This window comes from Furipterus horrens, unplaced genomic scaffold, assembly GCF_987537825.1.
Source record: "Furipterus horrens unplaced genomic scaffold, mFurHor1.1.pri manual_scaffold_6, whole genome shotgun sequence".
NCBI classification, from domain to species: Eukaryota; Metazoa; Chordata; class Mammalia; order Chiroptera; family Furipteridae; genus Furipterus; species Furipterus horrens.
In genome coordinates, this window is record NW_028327176.1 from 67414265 (window position 1) to 67439930 (window position 25666).

Consider the following 25666-nt stretch of genomic DNA (forward strand, 5'->3'; position numbering starts at 1 on the left):
AAAGTCGATGATTCCCTGAGTGAGGCTTGCACCATGGCTGATGCACAAGCTGCCATTAGGTGATATGCAGAGAAGCATCTTGAACATTTTAATAGTTCGGTATTTATTTTAATGTGTATTAGAAAAATATATGACTATAACATTTCATCTATAATTTTACAGTAAGACTATCTAGTCAGTTGGACTACTATAATAAAATACCATAAACTGGGTGGCATATCAATAGCAAAAATTTATTTCTCGAGGCTGCGTCTGGCTCCTGCTCTCACAGCCATTGCAGTACATTGAGCTCCATAGAGACAGCGCTGGGGCAAGTGCGAGCTGGACGGGCACTAGGCGACTCTGTGCTCGCTGAGGAAAAGTGATCAAACATGGGCAAAGGAGATCCTAAGAAGCCGAGAGGCAAAATGTCATCATATGCTTTCTTTGTGCAAACTTGCTGGGAGGAGCACAAGAAGAAGCACCCAGATGCTTCATTCAACTTCTCAGAGTTTTCTAAGAAGTGTTCAGAGATGTGGAAGACCATGTCTGCTAAAGAGAAAGGAAAATTTGAAGACATGGCAAAGGCGGACAAGGCCCGTTATGAAAGAGAAATGAAAACTTATATTCCTCCTAAAGGGGAAACAAAAAAGAAGTTCAAGAGTCCCAATGCACCAAAGAGGCCTCCTTCGGCCTTTTTCTTGTTTTGTTCTGAGTATTGCCCAAAAATCAAAGGAGAGCATCCTGGCCTATCCATTGGTGATGTTGCAAAGAAGCTGGGAAAGATGTGGAATAACACTGCTGCAGATGACGAGCAGCCTTATGAAAAGAAGGCTGCTAAGCTGAAGGAGAAATATGAAAAGGATATTGCTGCATACCGAGCTAAAGGAAAGCCTGATGCTGCAAAAAAGGGAGTTGTCAAGGCTGAAAAAAGCAAGAAAAAGAAGGAAGAGGAGGAAGATGAAGAAGAAGAAGATGATGATGAATAAGTTGGTTCTAGTGTAGTTTTTTTTCTTGTCTATAAAGCATTTAACCCCCCTGTACACAACTCACTACTTTTAAAGAAAAAAATTGAAATGTAAGGCTGTGTAAGATTTGTTTTTAAACTGTACAGTGTCTTTTTTTGTATAGTTAACACACTACCGAATGTGTCTTTAGATAGCCCTGTCCTGGTGGTATGTTCAATAGCCACTAACCTTGCCTGGTACAGTAAGGGGATTGCACATTGGCATGGAAGTTTAAAGTGGGTTCTTGTTGGTGCACAGCACAAATCAGTTATATATGGGGATGGCAGTTTTTTCATCTTCAGTTGTCTGATGCAGCTTATATGAAATAATTGTTGTTCTGTTAACTGAACACCACTCTGTAATTGCAAAAAAAGTTGTAGCTGTTTTGTTGACATTCTGAATGCTTCTAAGTAAATACAATTTTTTTTATTAAAAAGAAATTTATTTCTCACAGTTCTGGAAGCTAAAGGCAGGGTGCCGGCATGGGAGGGCTCTGGTGAGGGCCCTCTTCCAGGTTGCAGATGGCCAGCTTCTCGCTGAATCCTCACGTGGCAGAAAGAGAGCAGGAAAGCACATTCAGGCTCCCTCTGTGAGGACGCAAATCCCACCTTGAGCTGATTACCTCCGTAAGTCCCCACTGAGAAATACCGCCACATTGGGAGTTAGGTTTCAACGTGTGAATTGTGGAGTGACACAAGCATTCAGTCCATGAGAGATATGTAGACTCCCTTGGAAACAAATTTATTGAGGGAAAATAAATCAGTAGCTCTAAAGAAAAACATTAAGTAAATAATAGTACACGTGGTACTCAGATGTGGCAAAAAAAAGAAAAATAGAGATGGTGCTCAGAGTTTGGGAAATATGGTGCTGGACTGTGAGTTCTTTAAAGTCACCTAGAGATCATCTTTACCCGTCCTCTCTCCTTGCCCTGTCAGCCCTTCCTTTAGGGGCAGCCAATGCTGAGCAAATAAATAAGCAAATCAACCACTGAAAACTTGGACCCCCAGGGCCTGAGCCTCGCCTTTGAACTGCATAATCAAAGTGAATAAATGTTTAATTAAATGTCTACAAGTGGAACATTATGCCAACTTCATTAATTAATGGATGCAGTATTTATAAAAATTTCATTACATTTGAAAAGTGAATTGACAGTAACATTTCCTTCTTTGCAAGAATTCTTGAGTGTATGGAAATGGCCAAGAAATAACATGTGTTGCTCATATCCTATCATTTTGAAAAGCAAAATTATTAAAACCATTTAAAATATTTTACAATAAAAATATAGACACATATATGTGGGTGGATATGTGTATATATACATACCTATATAATCGTCAGTGTGGGTTGAGTTTGACATGTTTGATGTGTCATTGGAACAGAGTCTTTAAAAGTAAGAAGACGGCCCAGGGGTTACACAGGTCGTCACAAGGCTCAGACCACGCCAAGGAGCCCTATGCTCAGCCAGGACGCCCTTCCACAGGCATAAGATGTGAGTCCTGCTGAGTCAGGAGGAAGTTCTTCTTGAATAAACTCTAAAAATAGTGTCTAGCACATGGGGCAGAGTATTAGCGGTCTGGGAACTAGGAGAATCAGAGGCAGAATTGAGAGAGCTGACAAAAATGGAAATCCGTAGCCTAGAAGACGCCTTCAAAACTCCCTTGGCCCTCCAGAAAAATGTAAAAATCTATCATTAGAGCTAATGCTTTGATTGGCCTAGGTCCCCACTGAAATGCAAGTAACTTCAGGAGAAAATTGCTCTTTTTTTCTTCCTTTAATAAAAAGTGTAACATATATAAAAAGAGGACATGTTTTAAGAATATGGTCTAAAGTCTTTTTACATGTACATATACACCCCCAGGTTAGCACCACCCTGATCAATACATAGAATATTTCTATCACTCTATGTAACAGTGGAAAATTCTAACAGGAAATTACAACCCACACCACTATTCTTTTGACATTGTTTCTGTAACTGCTGACTCTGACTAATATGTAGCTTATAGATGAACAGCATGTTTGTATAAGAATCCTAGGAAATAATTTCAAAAGATACAGACTGATGTTTAGGCATCCCAGCTCCGGGAGATTTGCTGACCTTCAACTGTGGAGACAGGATGATGTGAAGCCAGATGACTAAACCAGGATGACGCACTATGGACCATCACTTGCCTTATCAGAGTGGACTGTGCTCATCTGCACACAGAGAACTTTGCAACCCCCTCCCTTGATCTCTTATTCTGTTCCCCTCTCCCTCCTTATAAAAATCTCTACTTCCACTGAGAGGGGGTGATGGGCTCTGAGACATGAGTCCCTCCATCTTCCCAGAAGATGTGCTTTGTGACGCGAGTCCCTCCTCTTCCAGGTGGCTGGCACCTGAAAATCAACCACTTTCCTTTACATCAACACCTGCCTGTTGAGCATTGGCTTTTGTAGCAGCAGGTAGCAGTGTTGGGTTACAACCTAGAAGATTCCCTTTGCTTCCTCCCAGGTAAATCCTCCCTGCCAAAGTTACCACTGTTCTGAGTTCTGCCACAATAGGTTAGTCTGCTTTTCTTTGAACTTCATATAAATAAAATCATACAGGATATACTCTTTTGTGTCTAATGTCTTTGTTCAACATTGCATCTGTGAGATTCATCCCTGTGGCTGAATGTGAAAATAGCGCTTTCGGGTGATAGATTTAGCAATGACAGATTTGTGTGTGGCCAGAAATGTCCATCACCGTCTTCCCTCAGTGCTCTTCTGCATCATGCCATTACCATCTCTCATCTTCCTCCCTCACAATACACAGCTGTATGCACAGACAAATAAAAGTTATATTCTTTTACAAGTTGAATGTATTTTTTTCTAAGTACAAATAAAGTTACACATTCTCATTTAAAATAAAAAATTCTAGCTTTGGGAATCTTTACGGCTCTCTTACACACAACTAATCCATGGTCAGTGGCTTCCGGCCTGGCTCAGAAAAATGAAGTGGGTCTGTCGCGTTCTCCCTCTCAGGACCATGGCCTCTGAAACTCAAAGGAAAATTGCATTTGGTGGAGACATTGGTCCTGCTTGAACTGTGTGGGACACTGCCTAGACCCTCCTCCGGGACCGAAGGGCCTAATTTCCTAGCTGCCAGCCTTCTTGTCTCCACTCCGAACAGCTCCCAGAGGCCAGCCCAGCTCCAGAGCTCCTTGTGGGGTTGGAGGAGGCCTTTCTTGAGTCTGGGTTCCTGCCCAATTTCTCCTACTACCCACTCCTGCTTCTTCCTTTACCCCCACTCCCACTCAGGTATTAACCACAGGACACACCACAATAAACCTCCTGCTCACTCATCTCCATCTCAGAGTCCTTGCCAGGGGACCAACCTGCCACGGGGTAGAAAGGAAGGATGACACAAAGCATCATGTGCACCTTGAACAGGTCCTTCCCTTCTCACCTGGCTGGATCTGGTATCTTCTTTTGGGAACTGGAGGGAGGAAGCTCCTCCACTCCCTTGCCCCCATCCCCAGCCCGTGCTTCTGCACTTTTGTTCTCCTAGAGAACTGCCTACCTAGCACACAGGGTCCGCAAAGGGAAAAGAAGTTTTGCAGAGAGGCAAAGCCAGATCTAGTATTGTTACCATCAGTGTTTAGCTAGATATGGAGAAGGGAAGCAAAAGAGACTAGACGTTAAACTTAATAAACTGGGAAGCAGGAGCCTGTTTGCTTCACCAGGAAGCTACAACTTTTCACACTGCAGGGCACCATAGCATTGCTCCACCAAGGGGACTAACACTCCTCCCATCCCCTATCCCACACCAGCTTGTTGGGGAGTGCATGGGGAGGTGCTCAACCACAGAGACCTGTCAGTGTAACTGGGGGATGGACCCTATCCAAAGCCCACAAAAACTTGGAAGGTTGAGTGGTCATTTTGATAAAGCACCTGGTCCATCCCAAACCCAAGCTCCTAGTTATAAGCCCAGGAGAACAAAGAAACTCGCTCTCTTGCTCATAACCTACCCTTGCATGGTGCGTGCACCTGTTCTCTCTGTGGCCTCCAGGAGGAGGCCGAGTACCCCAGCACAGCAACAGACTGCAACTGGAGATCCACACTAAGCCAGCGGGATGCTGGACTGGACTGGACTGGACTGGACTTCCATATGGAGCAGAGCCCCTGGGTAGTGGCCTTTATCCTGCCCCTATTGAAGACAAGATTGGACTTTTTTCATGGAGAGACAGAGGGAGATGTGACCTTGGGAAGTCGCATTATTAATAAACCGTACCACATAGCCATGTCCTCCTGTGTGGGTCTCAGAAAATTATTTTCCTTTGGACACCACAAGAACCACACTTCCATTGATAACAGTATTACCTACCTGAGCCTCAGTTTCTTCACTTGTAAAATGGGTGTTTGCCAAAGCCACTCCACTCCCTGCATCTTTCCCAATACCCTCCATTTTCTTTCATAGCCCCCACTTCCGTCCTCTCTTATCTGGACTCCCCTCCTCAATTCACCCTCCTCACTTCACCTAATAGCATTTTTCAGTGCTGTAGGGATGACATAGCAGGGCACAGGTTCAGATGGGGTTGACATTTTCCTGGGGAAAATGGGATAAACGACTGCTTTCACAATTAGCCGTTTCATGACATTTATGTGGGAGCATTGTTGCTGGTTGGAGCACTTCCACAGAGTGGGCTCTCTGAGGCCTCATTTTAACTAAAAAGAAAAGAAAACAAAACAAAACCCTGGATGCAAAAGTCTAATACAGGGTCCTGTGGTCCCTCTTTACAGGTACCCTGCACTCACACCCCACACCTCCCTCGACATTCCCACCTCTGTGCCTTTGCTCCTACTGGCCCTGCCTGCTGAGGCCCAGCTCAGATTCCAGCTTCTCTACAAACCTTTCCTAGAGCCTCCATGTCACTGCCAAATCACCTCTTGCCAAATCACTTTCTTCCCCTCAATGATAGCATTTGCCATTAGCTGCCTTGTGTTAAGAGTTAACCACATTAACTAGCTACAGTGCTTCTTCGGTTAAAAAAGAAAAAATAGTGAGTAGTTCGTCCTTATGGCTTTGTAACTTGTAAAATGCCTCCCATTTCTCCAAACTTGGCACCAAAACTTATCATTCTTACAGATGAATTAGTGGAGGGGAATGGTAATTTATAGACTTAGGCTGGGAAAAATGCACAAAAGGGGCAGTGTCACCTGTCCGTTCCCCTCCCGCAGATGAGCAACTCCTGAAGAAGGCAGACCTAAATGAGGAGGACCTCATATAGCACCCACCCAGGAAAGCCCCCAATATCTCTGCCCCTCCTGGGTTAGAGGAGGGTGGGGTGGGCTTGGGAGGCCCCTGGAGACCATCCGATAGCACAGTGCTAGGGAGCTTTTGCAGGGCCAGCGGAGATGGTTCCCTCCAAGCCCAGGGGCGAGGCTGGGACTCAAGAACTCTCACACAATGTGTCCATTGACACTAGTGGCCAAGCCAGGATCTGGGTGCCATGGAAACCTCTCTTGGGAGCAGAGAGGGAAATCAACAGCGAGGCCTCTGACACTAAGTCCATTGTCCCCTGAGCCGTCCCTCGCTGAGAGGCCCCTTATCAGCCCCTCTCAGGCCTGTTGCTCCTCGCTCCCCACCCCACCAGCAGCAACAGCTTTCCTTGTGCTGGCCCAGCCTGGGGTGCTAAAGAGATCTCAGGTGCTTCAGTTTAACACCCATCCTGCCCTGCCTACTCCCCCTGAAATCAAAGGGAGCCTCATTTGTGAGACCAGAGGGCTCATTTTTTAGCTGTCCTGAGAGTGGAGGAGACACCAGGCAGAGAGAGGCACCCAAAGTAGTCAGTTCCCAGCATGGCAGTCTCCCTTTCAAAGCTGAAAAGAAGAAATTCTGCTCTCTGGTCCCAACCTCAGAGCAGCCTTATGCTCTGAGTACTGTCTGCGGTGTGTTCCCTCCTGTCTTCAACGAGGAAGGACAGGCCTTGGGAACTGTCTCCAGAACTGGACTAAGAGCACACGAATAAATTCATGTGGGCCACCCAGTCCCTGGTTCTGCTGTAGGCCCCACCCATTCTTTCCTCTTCTCCCAGGTCCTGAATACTTCCCCAGAAACAGCTCCCTCTTGTCTCTCCTCCTACCACCTCTCTCTCTCCTGTCTCCTGGAGCCAAAGATCCTGATGCAGAGTAAACTCAGAGCACATTAGGCCCATAAGAGGCCTGAGGGATTTAAGCCTGTGCCCTCCCCAGCTTCATCCCCATTTACCATTTTGTAAAGAAGCCAAGGCAGAAAGGGGGAGGGACTAGCCTGAGATCACAAGGCCAGCCCAGAGCCCAGGGACCTGCCTCTGCCTCCAGCCAACTTCACAGAAGGCACTGCTTCCTCCTGCTTTGAGCAGACTTGATAGTCACAGGAACCCTGCTAGTAGAAAAACCCACAGGGGTTGGAAACTCCCTACCCAACCCAATCCAAAGTGGGGGTGCCGACCAATAGAGAAGGGCTTGTGATTACAGCACCACCATCCCCCACCCCTGCCAACAGTCACCGGATGTCCCCAGAGCTCTCCCTTCATATGGCCAAGAAGGGCACCTGCCTTGAGGGAAAGCACATGAATCTGCTCAGGCTCCAGGAAGGAGGGGCTGGTCTGAATGGGCTGCCAAGAGGAACCTGAACTTTGAACCCAGATCTGGGGGGCTATGATTGTAGCTGGATGACCTAGGACAAGTTATATAACCTTCCTTAGTCTCAGCTTCACCATCTTAAAAAAAAAAAAGAACAATAAAAAGTTTCCACACACCTTACTGGGATGTTGTAATAACTTGACAAGATGGTAAGTAATGTGTTCAGCAGGGCGCACAGAGAGCACTTGATAAACACATCATGTGGACAGATGATGGATCACATGCTATTATTATCTACATGGCAACATTTTACCCCCAGAACTCTGGGCACCAAGATAGCTGTGGGGGGAAGGGAACCCAGGGAGCAAAGGGAGGGCCCTCAAGTGACCCCCAGAGAGGCCCGACTGGCCTGAAGCAGGAGTTTCTGGCCTAAGGGAGAATAAGACTGCAATGGTTGGATTGTAGTCAGCATGTGGCCCTCCTAACATTCCTTTTGGGATTTAACAGAAGGCGGCCGGTTAGTTCCTGAAATGTCCAAGAAAAACAAACCGGTTATTCTGAGTGAAACTGCAGCCTGGTTAAGGTGGGCTGGGTCTGCTTTAAATCAAACACAGCATTTCTGAGATTTTTTTCATCTCCCGGACACTGCGGGTTAAGGATTAGCAGAGACATTACCTCACCTCACCTTCCTGCTCTTAGGTGGGGAAGCTGACAGGGTGTGGCCCTTGGGATGGGATGAGATGGGAGGGTGATGAGAGCTTCACCCCGGCCCTCCTCCAACAACCCAGTCTCCCTCTGGGGCTGGGAGTATTGGATATTTAGGGGTACAAAGGTGTTCCCACGTTCAGTCTACCCTGTTTGTGGTATTTAGCTGAGTAATTACAGCATTTACAAATATATTGCTTCTGTAGTACTTGAAAAAAGATGACTGCAGTTTGACAAGTTCAAGGTTGGTCCCTTTCTTGCCCTCTGCCAAACATTTAGGCATTGGGTGGCCATGCTGTAATGAGGTACAGAGCTGGGGGGGCTCCCCTGAAATATTCCCCACATTCCTTGGTTGGGGGAAGAAGGAAGTGGATGATACGACATTTAAGGTACTGTGCATAAAAATGGCAAGTTAATAGCTGTCCCTTTCTTGAAGGGAAGGGGACTGCTGCTCAGGACAAAAGGCATCCGTGACTAAGATCCTCTAGTGGTTCATGACAGAGCCAGGGGAGGCGGATGCCCCTGTGTCATGGGCATCCGCCTCTCTGACTAAAGATGGCAACTGAAAGAAGGTAAAAGATGTGGGGGAACTGGCAAAAGTAGCACATTAGAGGAGGGGCTGGATATGAGGTCACATAGGAAGTTCCAGGCCAAGCATTTAAAAGAGCGGCAGGCTGAGAGAGAGAAGGAACGAATGCAGAGGAAAGGACTGAAAAAGAAGGGGGTCTTGTCCACCGTGAGGTCTGGTGTGTAAGGACTTGCCATGTAGGTTGGAGTAAGAGCATGCCATGAAGTCTAGAGTAAGAAAGAGGAGACCCACTGGGAACCCGGCCTGGAGAAGACAGCAGCAGAGCTGATGGAGCTGGGTGGGGACCTGCCTAACCTAGCACGGATTCATGGGAAATGCTTGGAGGTAAACTCTGATGGGAATGCTGAGCTGCAGACTTCTGCTTCTATGAAGGACGCACGGAGAAGCCACTCTCTTGTGGTGTGTGCCTCCCTGGACTCCACCATGATTCAGTGTAACACAGCACATGTTTCCCTGAACCAATACAAGGAGGCTGAGGACAACATACCCCATATCCTGAAGGAGAGAGCTGCTGTTAGAGGATGGTGACTCTAAAACCCACAAGTGTACCTTCCAGTGAGGATTGAGACCTGTTTGTGCAGCCGCTTAAGAAAATATAAGGATATTGAGAACTTCTGGGCACGATTTTGGCTTATAGCCTTTTGGAGATCAAGGGAAGTGCTGGGTATTGTGGGAGAACAGGGCTCTGAGCAAGAGTGCTCTAACCTCTGCCCCCAAGGTTGGAAGGCTATTAATAAAAACCTGTTTTCTTTAACACTAATTGTTGGGCCATGTATAAGGGCACCATGGGCTGAGCCCTGGTTTGCTTGGTTACAATGCCAGCCAGCTCCTCAGCAGCACTGTGTGCTAGCTGGCAAGCTGAGACAGAGAGGCCAACTTCCCCACAGGGGTGTCTTGGTTAAGGGTGGAGTTCAATTCTGGCTTTGGAAACTGCTTTCGGCCAGCCCTGCTGCCTGTGGACTCCTAGAAAATTCCTGAGCATTGGAGTCAGGCAGATCCAAGTGTGAGTTCCAGCTCCCTTGATGGAGTTGACCTCATCTTACTTAGACCTAGAATATAAGGATGCCTACCTTTCAGGGTTGTTATGTGGATTAAATGAAATTAAGTGTGTTCAGATTCTTTTATTTCAAATGAAATGAACCCAATTGTTTTGGTTATAAGAAATAGAAACTTCTTCCAGTTGCCTTATGTCAAAGGGAAATTCTTTGTATGAAATCAAGGGACTTTCATGAAAACAGACACCAAGCCTCTTAGAGAGCACAAACCGGGAACACCAAAAGGGATTCGCAGTTTCTTTTTTCCTACTCTGTCTGTTTTTCTCGAGGCCTCAAGGCCAATCTCCTCCCTCTGTGGACCCACTTAATCTTTCCCAATAACTCAAAGCCCGGCGTAGCTTTGTATCATTTCCTCACATTAGGTTCATGGTTAGTGCTCAGTAAATGATAGGTGGTTTCCGTTGTGTTAATTTGGTTTGTATGTCAGTACTAACATGCTGAACATTCCACTTGTCTCTCCAGATCTACTCCTCTTTCTTCTCCACTTGCTCTGCCCCTGGCGGCTGACCTGTATGAACTGTATCAATTGAGCTTCCTCAACTTCTGGGTTCCGGTGGAGTGCAGCTCATAGTGGGTACCAGCAAGAAGTAGGAGAGTAAGACGTTAATTCCTCCAGTTCCTTGCCTGTGGGTGATGGGTTGGCCGCCGGTGGCTGATGCCCAAATTGAAGGCCACAGCAACTTCCCAGATACCCCTCCTTCAGCTGCAGCCCTCTCTGGGTTCTTGTGCCCACCTCCTCTCCTTGTCCTTTCAGGCTTCCATGGCAGTAGCTCTCCACAGTTACTATCCTGGAGGTGCTGCAGCATTCCCTGTTGGTTTCCTTTCATCTTGCCCACACCTTTATAAATAGTCAATTTTATTCTCTCCAAAAACAGACTTGTAAGTTTGAGTGGCCATCACCCTCCTGGTGGCACTCCGATAATGTGATAAGGTCAAGGGGGTAGACAGCTCGGCTCGCCTCCCACTCTGGTTCCTGTTGGAAGTGAATCAAGAGCTAGAAGCTCTTTGAGGAAAACATTACAAATAAGATAGGCAGAACTGAGAAGATACCCGGAATTCTGCTAGAAGTGAAAAATAATATAATTGCACTGGGTGAATTACTTCTTTTGTAAGAAACTCTCCATTGTCCTGAAAGATTGTGGCCCACATAAGAGAGTTGGAAATATGCTGCCAATTTAGTTAGGGCCTTCTCTCTTTCTTAGAACACAGCTGCCTAAAGTGAGCATCATACAGGCTGCAAACAGAGACTATTTTTAAATTGTCAACTTCCTTGTGTTTTTCACTCCCAAATTCAATGGATTGTGCACCAGAAACTCTGTCTTTTCCTCTCCTTTTCTAGTTGGCTCATGCACATTTCACTGTGGGCTTTGACCATGACAAGAGCCTATGACAAACCTCCCTGTCTCTGGTCTCTCTTGTTCAGTCTGTTCCATAGCTCACTGTCAAATTCATCTTGGATCAATACAGAGCTGTGCATGTCAAGTCGCAGATCAAAAGTACTCCACGGCTTCAATCTCACAGTCAAGGCCTCTGCAGTCAATCGCCAACTCAGCTTTCTAGTCTAGCCCCCATTCCAAGAATGAACCACTCCTGACAAATCAGATTGCTCTCTAACCTGCCAATCCTCATTCCCCACCCTCTCTATCTATTCTTTAGTATGCAGTTCAAGTCCCACCTCCCAGGAAGGGCTTCCCTGCTCACTCAGCCAGAGGTGATTTCTCACATTGAACTCCTGCCATTCAGAAGAGGAACACCCAGAGATCAAAGAGGAAGACTGAGAGAAGGATAGCTGACTTCATATACCAATTAAATTGACAGTGCTTGCCAACTTAGATACCTTTCTGTGTGCCTCCCTCTGCATCCGTGTGGCCAACTCTATCCCAGAGGAGCTGAGGAAAGACCCTGTGGCTCCAGATGGTGTTACCTCCTCTTCAGGCCTCTCCATTACCTCTTTTTATCACCAGCTGGTGCCAGTTGCCTCCCCCTTCACATTTAGACCTGGGGCCCCTGGTTTTCTCATCTGAATGCTTGGGTCAAAGGTTAAGTGGAAGTCTTATGGATTTCTGGAGACTGGGCTGATCTTAGTTCACTGGAATTTTAAGCAAGCACCAAGATGGGGGCAGGGGGGTGTCCTGACCTAGTTTTACAAATGCCAGAACACCTTGTGCCTTCTTTCACCTGTATAGAAAGCCCAAGTCTTCTGCTGCTTTTGAGGTTAAACTTCAGCTGGTTTCAACCATTTTTGGTTGCACATACACACATTCATCATACTTTTGATAATTTATTCCAGAGTTTGCAATTGCCTTGATCACATAACAAAGGCCTCTACAACACTGTAACAATGAATACCATGCAATTAATTTTTGGCAATCGATTATGCATGCCTTAATAAAACCATGGACTTGTAAGTTTTTGTTTTCTGTTTTTTGTTTTCTTTTTTTATCCCTGAGAGAATTTCAGAGTGACTAGTTAACTATTAGATTGTGATCACTTAGAGTATAAAAAAAATAATTTAAATTGGAATATATTTTGTTCATAGGATGCACTATAATTTAATAATAAATCATGCCAAACTAATCTTATTTTCTTTATTTGTAGAGTCATCGGCCTGACTAAAGATCTACTGTAGATAGAGAGTCAGAAGTGAAGTTTACTGGTTTCCACAGGCATTTAATGAAGCTTCTCATAATAGCTGGGATAGTCATTAGTGCTGTGCACAACTATTCAGCTTCCTCTCATCTCATCCACATAGGTATGGCTGCATTTTCTTGCCCTCTTTGACATTAGATATTATCATATAAATAGTCTTGGCCAATGAAATGTGAGTGCAAGCATACTCCACGACAAATGAACCAATGTATTTGTTAATCCTTAGGTTAATAGACAATAAATGAAGCTAACTATGGACAGCTTGTCAGGTCCTCCTAAAGATAGACCACATTTAACCTGTAGGGTTAAGTGAGATATTAGAAAACAAAGTGTATTGAGGAAAGTAAAAAGAGTTACACAGATATGAAGGTGGCAACAACTACTATCTATTCTCTTCTCCTTCCTTGTATTAATAAATTTAGTCCCAAAATGTCTGTTCTCACCACTCTTACTCAACATGGTCCTAGATGTCTTAACCACAGCTATCAGAGAAGAAGAAGAAATAAAGGGCATCCAGATTAGAAAGGAGGAATTAAAACTGTCATTATTTGCAGATGACATGATATTGTACATAGAAAACTGTAAAGACTCCACCAAAAAGCTATCAGAGCTATTAAGTGAATTCATCAAAGTAACAGGATACAAAGTTAATATTGAGAAATTGGTAGCATTTCTATATACCAATAATGAACTATCAGAAAGAGAAACTAGGGGAAGAAAATCCTATTTACTGTCACAACAAAAAAAATAAGGTACTTAGAAATAAATTTAACCAAGGAGGTAGAAGAGCTGCACTTGCAAAACTATAGGACATTGAATAAAGAAATTGAACTCTGGCTGCTGTGGCTCAGTGGATTGAGCGTTGGCCTGTGAACCAAGTGTCACTGGTTCGATTCCCAGTCAGGGCACATGACTAGGTTGCATTCCAGGTCCCCAGTTGGGGGCACGTGAGAGGCAACTGCACATTAATGTTTCTCTGCCTCTCTTTCTCCTTTCCCCTCTCTCTAAAAACAGATAAATAAAATAAAATAAAAATAAATTGAGAAAGATGCAAGTAAGTGGAAGCATATACCATGTTCATGGATAGAAAGAATTAATATTATTAAAATGTCCATATTACTCAAAACAATCTATACATTCAATGCAATTCTTATTAAAATACCAGTAACATATTTCACAGATCTAGAACAAATATTTCAAAAATTAACATGGAACCAAAAAAAGACCCCAAATAGACTCAAGTAATCTTGAGAAAGAAGAAGAAAGTTGGAGGAATTACAATACCTGATATCAAACTATACTACCAGGTCATTGTAATCAAAGCAGCCTGGTATTGACATAAGAACAGACATACAGATCAGTGGAACAGAACAGAGAGCCTAGAAGTCAACCTGCATCTTTATGGTCAATTAATATTTGACAAAGGAAGCAAGAGCATACAGTGGAGTATATACAGTCTCTTTTATTGTGGTATTGGGGAAATTGGACAAGTACATAAAAAAAAAAAAAAAAAAGAAACTAGACCACCAACTTACGCCATACACACAGTAATCTCAAAATGGATAAAACAGTTAAATGTAAGTTGTGAAACAATAAAATCCTAGAAAAAAGCATAGGCAGTAAAGTTTCAGACATCTCTTATAGAACTATTTTTGCTGATATGTCTTCTAGGGCAAGGAAATAAAAAAAAATAAACAAATGGGACTACATCAAATTAAAAAGCTTCTGCACAGCAAAATAAACCACCAACAAAATTAAAATGGAACACACTGTACGGGAAAACATATTTGCCAATGATACATCTGATAAGGGGTTGATTTCCAAAATATATCTTTAAAATTGCATATAACTTAAAACCAGAAAGACAAACAACCCTATTAAAAAATGGGCAAAGGACCTGAATAGACATTTCTCCAAAGAGGATGTACAGATGGCTAATAGATATATGAAAAAATGCTCAATGTCACTAATCATCAGAGATATGCAAATTAAAACCACAATGAGATATCCCATTATGCCTGTCAGAATGGCTACCATCAATAAATCAGCAAACAACAAGTGCTGGCAAGGATGTTGAGAAAATGAACCTTAGTGTACTGTTGGTGTGAATGCAGACTGGTGCAGCTACTGTGGAAAACACTACAGACTTTCCTCAAAAAATGAAAAATAGAACAGCCTTTTGACCCAGCAATCCCACTTCTGAGAATATACCCTAGCAATCCTAAAATACTAATGCAAAAGAATATATGGACTCCTATGTTTAGAACAGTGTTATTTACAATAACAGATCTGGAAACAGCCAAGTGCCCAACAGTATATGAGTGGATAAAAAAGTTGTGGGACATTTACACAATGGAATACTACTCAGCTGTAAAAAAGAAGAAAATCTTACCTTTTACAACAGCATGAATGAACCCAGGTTCAAAGTATTATGCTAAGTGAAATAAGCCGGTCAGAGAAAGACAAATACCATATGATTTCACTTATACATGGAAACTAATGAACAAAATAAAAACTGGTGAACAAAATAGAAACAGAGGCATGGATACATGGAATAGACAGACAACTGTCAGAGGGGAGGGAGGAAAGTGGACTGTATGAAAGAAGGTGAAAGGATTAGTTATACATATAACTCATAGACATGGGCAACAGTGTGGTGATGGCCAGAGGGATGGCAGAAGCAGGGGCTGGGTGAAGGCAGCCAAAAGGTGGGGGGAAATGAGGACATCTGTAATAGTGTTAACAATTAAAAAAAGAAAATTTAGTCCTGAGATTTAACTGGGCATATGGCCATCCAGCTAAATACTTTATTTTCCATTTTCCCTTGCAGTAACATATGACCATGTGACTCAATTGGAGCCAATGGGATGCACATAAAAGCAATGTGTGCTACTTTCAGACCACATTATTAGCAGTAAAATGTTTGTTTTCAATGTTTATTCTCTCTTGTGAGCTGGAGTGTGGACATAGCACTGGTGAGTGGACAGTTTTGACAACATAAATGAGGTAGAAAGAACTTGACCCTCCAAAGCTTCTCCATATCAACTGGTCTACCTTATACTACCTACCTACTTCTAACCAGATTCATGGGAGAGACATGAACTTTCAACTTGTTTAAGCCATTGTATTCACATATTTCAAGGTATCTTAATTACTGCAACCTCACTTGTATCTTTACTAATATCATAATTAACCCTACTACTAAGAATATTCCTCAGATTCTTGCTTCTGAAGCTTAATGGGAAGAAACTTGTGGTTGACTCTATTGGCATTTGTCCTTATTTCTTCAGTCAGTCAGCCTGTCAGTCCGTCCCTCAATGTTTATTGAAGGCCTCCCAAGTGCCAGGTACTATTCACAGTGCTGGAGATACAGTGGGGAATAAAACAGACATGGGGACTGCTCTCACGGAGCTTCCCATGTAGTGGGGATACAAACACTGAAGAAATACCACAAATAAATATCTAACTATACATTTTGATATATTTTGAATTAAAAGTATAATAAGTGTTACAAGGATGCAGTGGGCTCTTTATTTAGTTTGGAGAACTTTGGAAGGCCTTCCCCATAAAAGAGACTTTTATACTAATGTCTGAAGAATGTGTAGGAATTAACCAGGTGAAGAGTTTAGAAGAATCATTCCTGTAGCGTGGGTCAATGCCTAGAGGTAATAAAGAGGCTGGCATTTCAGGCACCAGAAGGTTAGTATAGTCAAAGGAGGACAGACACTGAGGACAATGACTTGAATCAGGTCAGGAGGGAGAGAAACGTAGGGGTCCAATCATGCAGGGCCTTGGAGGCCATTAGTAATAGGTAGGATTTTAAGATGGTCCCCAGGATTCCTGGCCCCCTGTGTACACATCCTGTATAATCCCCTCCCCTTGAGTGTGGGTGGGAACTATGAATACAATGTGATGTTACCCTTATGAGAGTTACATTACACGGCAAAGGTGGAGGGAGGAATTTTGCAAATGTAATTAAGGTCTCTAATCAGTTGATTTTAAGTTGATCCAAATGGAAATTATCTTGAGCAGGCTTGAATAGGTTAGGTAAGCCCTTTAAAAGAGGGTCTATAGCTACTCATAAAAGGACAAACACTGTATGAAGTACTTAGTGTAGTCAAATTCATATAGACAAAAAGTGGAATGGTAGTTGCCAGAAGCTGTGGAGAGGGAAAAATGGGAGTTATTGCTTAATGGGTATAGAGCTTTTATTTAAAATGATGAAAAGGTTCTGTTGATGGATGGTGGTGATTGTACAACAATGTGAATATTCTCAATGTCACTGAACTGTACACTTAAAAATGGTTGAATGGTAAATTTTATGTTATGACTTAAAAGGTCTAGATGTCAGAGACAGAAAAAGCAGCAGAGATGTTCTTATGTTGGCTTTGAGGGAGCAAACTGCCATGGTGTAGAGGGCCATGTAGGAAACCTGAGCCAGACTTTAGGAGTTGAGGGTCAGTCCTATAGCTGCAAGGGACTGAATTCTGCTGACAGCCAGCAAGCATGGAAGAGGTCCCCTGAGGCTCAGATGATAGTATGGCCCAGTCAACACCTTGATTGCAGCCTTGTGGGACTCTGACCCAAGGACCCAGTTTAGCCATGCCCAGACTCTTGATCCATAGAAACTGTAAGATTATACATGTGTGTTCTTTTTTATTTTTAAATCATTGCTTTAAAAAAAATCTTCAACTGAGGATATGTTTATTGATTTTAGATAAAGAGGACAGGAGAGAGAGAGCGAGAGAGAGAGAGAGAGAGAGAGAGAGAGAGAGAGAAACATTGATATGAGAGAGAAACATCGATTGGTTGCTTTCCACAAGTGCCCTGACTGAGGACTGAACTTGCAACCTAGGTATGTACACTGACTGGGAATCAAACCTACATTCCTTTGGTGTACAGGGTGTCATTCCAATCACTGAACCACTCAGCCAGAGCTACAATGGGTGTTCTTTTCAATTGCTAAGTTATGGGTTTAGGATCTTATCCAGTGTCCAAGGAGAATCTATGTGATACTTTAAAAATGGGAGCACCAGGATCAAATTTAAACTTTTAAAAGATCTTTCTAGCTACTTCAAGGAGGGTGAGCATGGGGGCAGGGACATCATTTGGGAGGCTATGGTATAGCTGAGGCAAGAGGTAGCATAGTTGCTGAGACTCCACTGGTGGCAAAGAATAGAAAGAAATGAACTGATTCAAAATATATTTGAGAGGTAAGTAATAAATTGGGAAGGTGGAGGACAGTGATAAAAGGGTTGTGATGTCTTCCAGGCTTGGGCATGAACAACTATGATGGGGAACCCAAAAGGGAAAATGTGTCTATAGAAAGTGCTTTCTTGGAATCCTTCGTGGAAATTCTCTGTGATAGATAGGATTGCATTTGGCTGCAAAAACAGAAAATGGTTCAGCACTTTTGCAGAAACAAGAAGCTATCAGCCACATATTTTAAAATTCAGGCCTGGCTAGAAAAGTTTAATTCAAGTTCAAGGCTGTAAGCCTGAGTCTATAGTTAATGAATAACGTTGACAGAATGGGAGTCTATTGACATGAGTATTTTAGGAAGATAAGCCCTGAGTCAGCCATTATATTTTGTTAGATAATAAAACAATTAGCAAAGCCCAACCCTGGCAAGAGCCACCTCTGGCACTCTCCTTCAACAATGATAGCACCACTTTCCTCAAGCTGAGCTCTCCTATGACCCCAACCTGTCAAACTGGCAGGCAGCCTCTTCCCACCCAGTACTCCACTGTGATCTCACCCCACCAAACCCAGAAGCTTTGTGTGGTCAACAGAGGGGACTCCCCTTGAATGTCTGGTGCTGGTGGGTAGGGAGAGCTTGTGTTTCTGGGCCCCAATGGAATGAAATAATCAGAGAGATAGTTCTTGGCAGGCTACTACTCCCAGGGCACTGCAGAGACAACAGACTGAAACACATTCCCAGTCTTCCTGTGACCACTTCTTCAAGGCTGGGAGAGACTGCCGTTTTGCATAATACATAGAAAGAAACAAAGAAATCAATCAAAGTGAAAAAAAAAAAAAAAAAAACCAACAGAGAAATACATTCCAAATGAGGAAAAACAAAAACAAAACAGAGAAAAACCTAAATGAAAAAGAGACAAGTAGTTTATCTGATAAAAAGTTCAAAGAAAAAGTCAAAAAGATCCCCACCAAACTCAGGAGAAAAATAAATGAACACAGAGAGTACTTCAACAAAGAAATAAAAAAATACAAGAAAGTTTCAAACAGAAATTAAAAAGCTGAAGAATACAATAACTGTACCAAAATATATACTAGAAGGGTTCAGCAGTAGACTAGATGAAGCAGAAGAAAGAATCAGCGATCTGGACTTTTGATCAGCGGATATCACCCAAACAGAACAGAAAAAAAAAAAAAAAAAAACATTGAAAAATTTTGGAAAAACAAAAAGGAAAACATTGAAAACAAAATTGAAAAAAATGGAAACAACTGAAAAATTAAGACAGTTTAAGGGATGTATGGGATAACTTAAAAAAGGACAATATTCACATTGTAACAGTCCCAAGAGGAGAAGAGAGAGAAAAAGAACAGAAAGCTTATTTGAAGAAATAATGTCAGAAAACTTTCCTAACCTGAGGAAAGAAACAGACACCCAGATCCAGGAGACACAGATTTGCAAATAAGATGAACCCAAAGAGATTCACACTGAGATACATTATAATTAAAATGTCAAAGGTTATCCTGGCTGGTGTGGCTCAGTGGATTGAGCATCGGCCTACGAGCCAAGTGTCGCTGGTTCGATTCCCGGTCAGGACACATTACTAGGTTGCACGTCAGGTTCCCAGTTGGGGGCGCAAGTGAGAAGCAACCACACAGTGATGTTTCTCTCCCTCTCTTTCTCCTTCTCCCTCTCTCTAAAAATAAACAAACAAATTTTATTTTAAATGTCAAAGGTTATATAAAGAGATAATCTTTAAAGCAGCAAGAGAAAAACAACTTATTATACACAAACCATCCCCAGATTTTTTAGCATAAACTTTATAGGCCAGTGGGACTCCACCGATGGCAAATAGAAAGAAATGAAATGATTCAAAATGACATTATATACTGAAAGTGATAAAAGAAAAAATTTGCAACAAAGAATACTCTAACCAGCAAGATTGTCATTCAGAATCAAAGGAGACATAGTTTTCCAGACAAGAAAAACTAGAGGAGATCACCATGACTAAACCAGCCTTACGACAAATGTTAAAGTGACTTCTGTAAGCTGAAAAGAAAACATAAGAAAGTAAAAAACTTATTGGTAAAGGTAGCAAACCAGCCAGTTATAAAGCTAATATGAAGGTTAAAAGACAAAAATAGTAAAAATAATTATAACTACAACAATTATTTAAGTGATACACAAATAAAAAGATATACAACTTGACATAAAAAATGTAGAAGGGAGAATAAAATGTAGAGGTTTATAATATGTTCAATCTTAACTTGCTATCAGCCTGAAATAGACTAGTAGAAATACAGGCTGATATATGTGAGCCTCATGATAACCACAAAACAAAAACCTATAGTAGATACACAGATGATAATGAGAATGGAATCTCCACTAAAGGAAAGAGAGCAAGAGAAGAAAGGAACAGAGAAGAACTACAAAACAGCAAGAACACAATTAACAAAATGTCAATAAGTACACACCTATCTATAATTACTTTAAATGTAAATGGGCTAAATTCTCCAATCAAAAGACAAAGTGGCTCAGTGGATAAAAATAAAGAAGATCCATCTGAAAGGACACACACAGGTTGAAAGTGAAGGAATAGAAAAATGTTTCACGCAAATGGAAACCAAAAGAAAGCTGGGGTAGCAATACTTATATCAGATAAAACAGACTTTAAAACAAAGATTGCAATAAAAGATAAAGGGGGATATACATAAAGACAAAGAGATCAATCCAACAATAAGATATAACAATTATAAATATATATGCATCCAACATAGGAGCACCTAAACATATAAAGCAGATATTAAGAGACTTGAAGAAATGGACAGCAATGCAATAAAAGTAGAGGGCTTTAATATCTTACCTACAGCAACGGATAGATCATCCAGACTGAAAGTTAACTTAAGAATGTTGTCTTTAAACAACACATTAGACCAGATAAAATATATAAATAAAACATTCCATTCAAAAGAAACAAAATACATGTTTTTCTCAAGTGCACATAGAACATTCCTCAGAATAGATAATATGTTAGGCCACAAAACAAGTCTCAATGAATTTAAGAAAATTGAAATCATATCAAGCATCTTTTCAGACCACAATGGTATGAAATTGGAAATCATTCACATAAAGAAAACTGGAAAAATCACAAATATGTGAAGATTAGACAACATGTTACTGAACAACCAATGGTTAAATAAGGAAATCAAAGGAAACATTAAAATAAAATCTTAGACAAATGAAAATTAAAATACAACATTCCAAGATTTTGGAAATGCAGCAAAAGCAGTCCCAAAAGAGAAGTTTATAGTGATATATGCCTACCTCAGAAAAGAAGAAATATCTTAAATAACTTTATTTTTAAAATCTCAAATCTATCCCTGACTGGCATGGCTCAGTTGGCTGAGCATCATCCTGCATACTGAAGGGTCACCAGTTCAATTCCCAGTCAGGGCGCATGCCTGGGTTGAGGGCCTGGTCCCTGGCTGGGGCGTGTGCGAGAGACAACCAATCGATGTTTCTCTCACACATCAATGTTTCTCTCTCTTTCTTTCTCCCTCTCTTATCACTCTAAAAATAAATAAATAAAATGTTTTTAAAAAATTTCAAATCTAAAGGAACTTGAAAAAAAAAAAGAAAAGCCCAAAGTTAGTAAAACAAACAAACAAGTGAAATAGAGACTAAAAAACAGTAGAAAAATTAATGAAACTAAGAGCTGGTTCTTTGAAAAGATAAACAAAATTCATAAGCCTTTAGCTAGACTCACCAAGAAAAAAAGGAGAGAAGACTCAGATAAATAAAATCAGAAATAAAAGAGAAGTTAAAAGAGATACCACAGAAATACAAAAGATCATAAGAGATTAGTACAGTATGAACAATTATACACCAATGAATTGGACAACCTGGAGGAAATGGATGAATTCCTAGAAATATTCAATCTTCCAAGACCGAATCATAAAGGAATAGAAAATCTGAATAGACTGATTACTAGTAAGGACATTGAATCAGTAATATTTTTAAAATCTTTCCCAAAAACAAAAGTCCAGGACAGGATGTCATCACTGGTGAATTCTACAAAACATCTGAAGAAGATTTAATACCTATTCTTATTAAAGTCTTCTAATATATTGAGGAGAAGGGAATACATCCAAACTCATTTTATGAGGTCAGTGTTACCCTTATTCCAGAACCAGACAAGGATAACACACACAAAAAGAAAATAATAGGCCAATACTCTTGACGAACATAAATGCAAAAATCCTCAACAAAATATTAGCAAACTGAATTCAACAATACATTAAAAGGACCATACATCATGACAAAGTGAGATTTATGTCAAGGATGCAAGGATGGCTCAATATTTTCAAAACAATCAATGTTCTAGACCACATTAACAAAATGAAGAATAAAAATCGTATGATTATCTCAATGGATGCAGAAAAAGAATTTGACAAAATTCAAAATCATTTATGATAAAACCTCTCAGCCAAGTGGATATAGAGGGAATATACCTCAACACAATAAAGATCATATATAACAAACCCACAGCTAACACAGTCAATGGTAAAAAGCTGAAATCTTTTTCTTTAAGATCAGGAACAAGACAAAGATGCCTACTCTTGCCACTTTTATTTGACATAGTATTGGAAGTCTTACTCACAACAAATAGGCAAAATAAAGAAATAGAAGTCACCCAAATTAAAAAGAAAGAAGTAAAACTGTAGATGACAGAATACTATATATAGAATACCCTAAAGACTCTTGTTATAACTAATAAATGGAAACATGTTAGAACTAATAAGTAAATTAAGTAAAGTTCCAGGAAACAAAATTAATATACAGAAATGAGTGGTGTTTTCATACATTAATAAAGAACTATCAGAAAGAGAAATTAGGAAAATAATTCCAGCCCTGGCTAGTGTGGCTCAGTGGATTGAGCACAGGCCTGTAAACTGAAACATCTCTGGTTCGATTCCCAGTTAGGGTACATGCCTGGGTTGCAGGCCAGGTCCCCAGTTGGGGATATGAAAGAGCATCCAATCCATGTATCTCTTGCACATTGTTGTTTCTCTCTTTCTCTTTCTCCCTGTCTCTCTAAAAATTATTTTTAAAAAAATCTTAAAAAAGAAAAAATAATCTCATTTACAATGGCATCAAAAAGAATAAAATATCTAGGAAAAAATTTAATCAAGAAGGTAATAGGGATTTCCGGCAAAGATGGAGGCGTAGACAGACACTCTGTGTGTCCCTCCACCACTAAGAAGGAATACAACTACCGCAAAACTAGAAACAATCAGAAGTTCCAGAAAATCAAACTGCATAGAAGTATAGCAAACAAAGATATAAAGAAGAGATACTCATCCAGACAGGTAGGAGGGGCAGAGCCGGGGCAGAGAGGACATGGTGTGGTGGTGGCAACAGTGGTGACAGCAGTGGCGGCAGTGGCAGGTCGGTGGAAAGCACAGTTACATGCTTTAAAAAGTCAGGAGGGACACCTGGGGAGCGTTCCCAGCTCCTCACCAGACCATGCAGCTCACTGTCCCAGCACCAGGGAAGATCAAGCCTCATTGCTTCTTACTGTGCAAAACAGTGGAGGTTGGGGTGGAGGCAGAAACTGCCAGTCTCTCATCAGAGTCTGCTTATTTAAAGGGCCTTCATGGTCCTAGAACATCCACAGACTCACCCACTCTGGTAACGATGGCCAGGACAACAGCTAGAGGGGCACCAGTCCCATGCAGAAGTGGGAGAAGTGCCTGGAAAAGGGGCAAGTGCTGGGCAAGCGGCATTGTTCCCTCTCAGACGTCTCCTCCACATACAGCACCACAACGTGGTGAAACAGGTCACCCTGTACTGATAAATCCTTAAGGCTCTGCCCCTTACAACGTAACAGGAGTGACAGCTCTACCTGGGATGCAGAGGCAAACAAACACAGGAGCCTGTCAGAATGTGCAGACAGAGAAGTGGGGGCTCAAAAGGGGAAATGGATCAAGGTTCAAGTGGGAGAACTAAGGGACAAGGAGATAGCCAACCTAACAGATGAGGAGATAGACAACCTAACAGATGAGGAGATAGACAACCTAACAGATGAAGAATTCAAAACACTGGTGATAAAGACGCTCACAGGCTTGACAGATATGCTTGAGTACAGCAAATGCATAAGAGAAGAAGTGAAGGCTATGCTAAGTGAAATGAAGGAAAATTCACACAAAACCAATGGTGAAGAGAAGGAAACTTGGGTTCAATTCAATGATTTGGAACATAAGGAAGAAGAAAACAGTCAATCAGTGCATAATGAGGAAGTAAGAATTGAAAAAAATGAGGAAAACTTCCCAAATTTTGTGAAGGAGATGGACATACAGGCCTGGGAAGCACAGAGGGTCCTGGGCAAGCTGGACCCAGAGGGGATCATACTGGGACACATCATGACTGAGATGCCAAAGGTGAAAGATAAAGACAGAGTCCTGGGGGCAGCAAGAGAGAGGCAGAGAGTTGCCTACAGGGGGGTGCATATAGGACTACCAGCTGATTTCTCAGAGGACACTTTGCAGGCAGGAAGGGACTGGCAAGCAGTATTCAATGTGATGAAAGGCAACCTGCAACCAGAACTACTCTATCCAGCAAGGCTATCATTTGGAATGAAAGGGCAGATGAAGTGCTTCCCAGACAAGGTAAAGCTAAAGGAGTTCATCATCACCAAGCCATAATTATACGAAATGTCAAAGGGACTTACTTACAAAAAAGAAGATCAAAACTATGAACACTAAAATGACAACAAACTCACAACTATCAGCAACTGAATCTAAAAAATACAAACCAAATCCAACTAAGCAAACCAGAATAGGAACAGAATTATAGGTACGGGGATCTTTTGGAGGGTTATCAGCTGGGAAAGGGGAGGGGGAAAATGGGGAAATGGTGCAGGGACTAAGAAGCATAATCAGTTGGTACAAAATAGACAGGGAGGTGTTAAGAATAACATAGGAAATGGTGAAGTCAAAGAACTTATATGCACGACCCATGGACATGAACTAAGGGGGGTGGGATTGCTGGAGGGAAGGGGGGTACTGGGTAGAGGGGAGCAAAGATGAAAAAAATTGGAACTACTGTAACAACATAATCAATAAAACATACTTAAAAAAAAGAAGGTAAGAGATCTGTACACTGATAACTATAAGACATTCATGAAAGACTTGAAAAAGACACAAATGGGAAAATATTCTGTGCTTATGGACTGGAAGAAATCGTCGTCGGCAGCCGTCCGTCTCGAGAGACGATGGTGTAGCTTCTTAAGAGTCCATCTGCACCGCTGAGAATGGCTGTGCAGTCCAACTCGGGAGTGACATGGTAGTATCTGTCTCCTCCCGTGTTGAATCGACATCTTGCGATGACGCTGAAGCTACAGAGCCTGGGCAGGGTGATATGGAGGGTCTGCTGTTGCCCATGCAGCAGACCCCCCCTCTCTTCGCAGCTGAAGGGTCCAAGGGAAAGACGGAGTCAATACAGCTTGGCTTCAGGTGCGCCGCAGGAGTTGCCGGTGTTGACTACAACGTCAAACCGCCTTAGGGACTCCGGCTCCGGATTTTCTGTCGGGGTTTACTCCCTTAGCCTTTCCCCTGAAGAGGTATGCCGCAAGGCAGCGGAGGTTTTTTGGAGTCAGAGTTTTCCTTCTCTGATGTACCCTGACTGGAAGATCGAACCAGCGACACTTAGCTCGCAGGCCGACGCTCAATCCACTGAGCTAAACCAGCCAGGGCTATAATATTGTTAAAATGTCCATACTACCCAAAGCAATCTACAGATTCAATGTAATCTGTATTAAAATTCTACTGGCATTTTTCACAGAAATAGAGCAAATAATTGTATGAAACCACAAAAGATCCTGAATAGCCAGAGCAATTTTGAGGAA

At 42.0% G+C, this 25666-nt stretch overlaps 1 pseudogene; it reads left to right on the forward strand.

Annotated features, from left to right (window-relative positions):
• The first annotated feature begins 361 nt into the window (after positions 1-361).
• Positions 362-983, forward strand: LOC150006378 (high mobility group protein B1 pseudogene; annotated as a pseudogene).
• The last annotated feature ends 24683 nt before the right edge of the window (positions 984-25666 follow it).